We start from the raw sequence: 4,882 nt of genomic DNA on the forward strand, positions 1-4,882 counted from the left end.
TGTAACCTTCAAATCTTTAAGAACTTTTATTCCCGAACTGAGACTGTCCAACGATTTGAGCTTTTCTATGCATAATATCGTTGTGATATAGCTCTGATTTATTATTTTACTCTATCTCTCAAATACTTCTGAATATATGCTGTCATCTATACCTTGTCGTTGACTTTCATGGCGGTGGAGATCTTAAAATCTTTAAGAATTTTTATTCCTGAACTGATACTGTACAACGACTTGAGCTCTTCTATACATAATATTGTCGTGTTGTATCTCTGATTTATCATTTTAGCCTATCTAATGCATATATGCTTCATTAATATATGTGTCATTAGAAATTTATCACAATCGAAATCTTAAAATCACTAAGAATTTTCATCTCAGGACGGAGATTATGCAGAAACTCACGCTTTTCTAGACATACTATCATTATGTTATAGTTCTAACTTATTATTTTACTTGGCTTCTCAATTGCTTCTCAATATGTGTTGTCGCCTACACCTTGTCATAAATTTCATTGCAGTAGAAATGTCTCAATCTTCTACATCTTATATATGAGACACGAGACATATTGAAAAGCGATTGAGAGGCAAACTTAAATAATAAATTGGAACTATATTTCAATGACATTATGCTTAGAAAAGCACGAGTCGTTGTGTAATCTTAGCCTTGGGATAAAGATTCATATACATTTTGATTGCGATGAAATTAACGACAAAGTACAAGAGACATCATACATTGGGAAACGATTAAAGGATAACTGAAATAATAAATTAGAGCTCCATCACGACATTATACATGGAAAAGTGTGAGTCTATTAAAATGAGAATTTTGCTGTAATGAAATTTATGACAAGGTATAGGGAACAACACATGTTGAAAAGCTATGAGAAGCCAATTAAAAATAATAAACTAAAAACAATGATATCATGCCTAGAATAGCTCATGTCGTTGGGCGGTCTCAGTTCAGAAATATAAATTCTTAAAGATTTTAAGATTTCGATAGCGATCAAAGTTAACGACAAGATATAGATAACAGCATATATTAAGAAGCAATTGGAAGATAGATCAAAATAATAAATCAGAGCTACATCACGACGATATTATGTATATAGAAAAGCGCAAGTCGGTATAATGAGCAGAAACTTAGGGAAAAATTAATAAATATCAGGTACGAATTTGTATTTCTCGACTACATGTATTCCTTCATGTGTACATGATTATTATAAAAATCAATAACTCTGTTGTGTCGTCCAATTTTACTATTTGTTTTCCACCCTTTTATACGGTTGCTAACAGGTTGATTTGTTGCATGCATGTATTATTATGATAAAGGAGTTATCCTCAAACTTTGATATTTTATAAAATATATACATGTATATAGCTAAATGATGTTAATTTAGTATTCCTCATAAAAAAGGATGTAGATTTATGTTAAGCAAAAGTTTTATCGTCGTTTTTATGGTCCTTTAGCGCTATTCATTGGTTAACTCAAATGCAGATTCGTACCTAATATTTAATAATTTTCTCAATGTTTTTGCTAAATATACCGACTTGCGCTTTTCTGTACATAATATCGTCGTGTTGTTACTCTGATTTAATATTTTATCCTATCTTTCAATTGCTTCTTAATATATGCTGTCATCTATACATTGTCATTAACTTTCATGGCAATCAAAATCTTAAAATCTTTAAGAATTTTCATCTCAGGACTGAGACTGTCCAACGACTCGAGCTTTTCTAGGCATAATATCATTGTATTGGGTGAGTGCAAAAGTTCATGCGGAGTTTGTGAGTAAAAGTCACACAGTGATTAGGCAAACAAAAATCTTTATTCAATCAATGATATATTCTCCATCGTTTTCTATAATCTTTTCCCAAGGTTCTGGCAGCATACGGATGCCTCGATCATAAAAACTGCGCGGTTTAGATTCGAAGAATGAAGAGACGCCCATCTTTTTTAAACGCCGAAAAGCGGTTGATCGGTCAACGTTTAGTGCTATAGCAACTTCTTCTGTTGAAATTCGCGGATTATTGAGCGCTAAAGTACGCAAAACATCGTCATCAATGTCAGAAGGTCGACCAGAGCGTGGCTCGTCTTCAAGGTTAAATTCTCCGCGCCAAAATTTAGCAAACCATTTTTCCACAGTTCGTTTAGCTGGTGCTTCATCCTGATAAACATCCTGAATGTTTTTTACGGCTGCGGCAACGTTTATTCCCTTCCGAAACTCGTAAAGCATAACATGCCGTAAATGCACCTTATCGATACTCATTTTTAAAGTGATATTTCTCGAAGCAGTTTGTATGAAAACAAATGATTTTTTTTTTAATAACAGCTGAAGACGTCACCTTTCCAACGTTATATAATATGTAGATGGAAGTATTAATAACAACACTTTACGACGCTTATAACTCCATCTATTGAAACTCCGCACGAACTTTTACACTCACCCAATAATTTAGTTCTAATTTATTATTTTAGTTGACCTCTCAATAGCTTTTCAACATACGTTGTCACCTACACCTTGTCATAAATTTCATTGCAGTAGAAATTTTTCAATTTCTACAATTTTTTCCCAAGTTCTCGTTAACTATATAGACTCACGCTTTTCTACACATAATATTGTTATGATAGAGCTCTAATTTATTATTGTAGTTTGCCCTTTAGTCCTTTCTCAATGTGTGATGTCTTTTATATCTTGTTCTAAATTTTATAGCCAAAATCTTTATGAACTTTTAGCTGAGAACTGAGATCATCCAGCGACTCGCGCTTTTCTACGCATAATATCATTGTGATATAATTCTAATTTATTATTTTATTTCACTTGTGGACCACTTTTTAAGATGTCTTTTCTGTTATAACTTGTCGCTGATTTTCATAGTTGTCAAGATATCTTAATTTCTAATAATTTTTTTCCTAAACTCCTGTTAACTGTATAAGCTCGCGCTTTTCTATGTATATTACTGTTGTAGTGAAGCTCTAATTTATTAATTTAGTTTGTCTCTCAGATGTTTCCTGTTATCAAAGTCAATAATATTATGCATCGAAAAGAATAAGTCTATATAGTTAACGAGAACTGAGGAAAAATTATTGAAGATTGAGAAATTTCTACTAGAATGAAATTTATGATAAGGAGACAACATATGTTGAATAGCTATTGAGAGGTCAACTAAAATAATAAATTAGAAATATATAACAGAAAAATAATAAATTAGAATTAAATTACAATGATTTTATGCCTAGAAAAGCTCGAGTATTTAGACAGTCTCAGTTCAAAAATAAAAATTCATAAAGATTTTAAAATTTCTGTTACGATAAAAGTTAAGGACAAGATATAGATTACAGCATATAGTGAGAAGCAATTGAGAGATAGACTAAAATAATAAATCTGAACTACATGACGACGATATTATGTATTGAAAAGCGCAAGTCGATATAATTAGCAAAAGCTTAGGGAAAAATTATTAACTATTAGGTACGAATCTGCATTTGAAGTGACCAATGACTAGCGATAAGAGACCATAACAAGCGACAATAAAATAACTCTTGTTTAATACAAACCACCATCCTTTTATATGACCAATACATAATTAACATCATGAAATCGAGGGATCTGATTTCTGCCCAGCTTCTGATAACATTTATGATTAAATGGTAGTTATCAAGTCATCAAGTATTAAGCCAGTGGCACACGGTGCTTGTTTTCGTGCTGAATTGCTTGCTGGATGAAATTACTGCGTTCTGATTGGTGCATTTCCATCCATCTTCGGAAATGTACCAATCACAACGCAATATTTTCATCCAGCAAGCAATCCAGCACGAAAATAAGTACCGTGTGCTGCTGGCTTTAGTCTATAATTTATACTTTTTACCTATTTATTAATATTTAATAATATAAAGTAACATTATCAGTCTTATTACTTTATCCTCCGGCTGATAGATATATAAAATAGTGAAAAGATTCATATTTTAAACAGAAAACTGAGAGACCTGAAAACTACCTGACTATGAACATATTAAATTACGAAAAGGTACTTCTCAGGTCAGAAGAAATTCAACTATTTTTATCAAATTATATTTTAGCTAGACCTAAATAAGCCATTTCATTATTTATATTCAATATATCTAATAGAAATATATATTAATAACAATGTAATTTAAAGAAAAGTTTAAAAAATATATTGGTCCTCAAAACTACCCTTCGATATATTAAACCTTATATTTCGAAAAATAACCAATATTTTCTAAATCAGCAAACGGTTTCTACTTAGATTAGAGCTGAATTCAATATCTATATAATAAAATTGGATAATTTTTTTCAGTCCTGAAAACTGCCCTTTCATATATATATATATATATATCATACATATATATATATCAGGTGTAGTAAAAAGAAATCCATTATTTTTCCAATAGATGGCTTTCCAATAGATGACTTTAGTTATCCGTATCTCGCGTTGTATAAGTCCGATCGGGTTCCACTAGATGGCGTTAGAAAGATGAAATTCCGTACTAAAAAACTTTTGTGACAGTTTTGTGATTAGTTGACTCAGTTTTGTTTGAACGCGCGTCAAAGATGGGCACTAGCAAAGAGGAAATACGCTATATTTTACAGTTTTTCTTCGATAAAGGCGAAAACGCAAGCCAGGTGGCTGAAAATGTGAATAGTGTTTATGGTCCTGATACTGTAACAGCCAATCACGCGCAATTTTAGTTTCGTCGATTCCGTTCCGGTAATTTCGATGTCAAAGATGCACCACGCACTGGAAGGCCAATTGTCGAAAATATCGATAAAATCATGGACATTGTCGAGTCCGACCGTCATGTAAGCACTGTTTCGATTGCCCAAGAGCTAAAGATTGCACAAAAAAAGCCGTTTGGAACCATT

Source organism: Harpegnathos saltator, unplaced genomic scaffold, assembly GCF_003227715.2.
Source record: "Harpegnathos saltator strain DR-91 unplaced genomic scaffold, Hsal_v8.6 scaffold27, whole genome shotgun sequence".
Taxonomy (NCBI): Eukaryota; Metazoa; Arthropoda; class Insecta; order Hymenoptera; family Formicidae; genus Harpegnathos; species Harpegnathos saltator.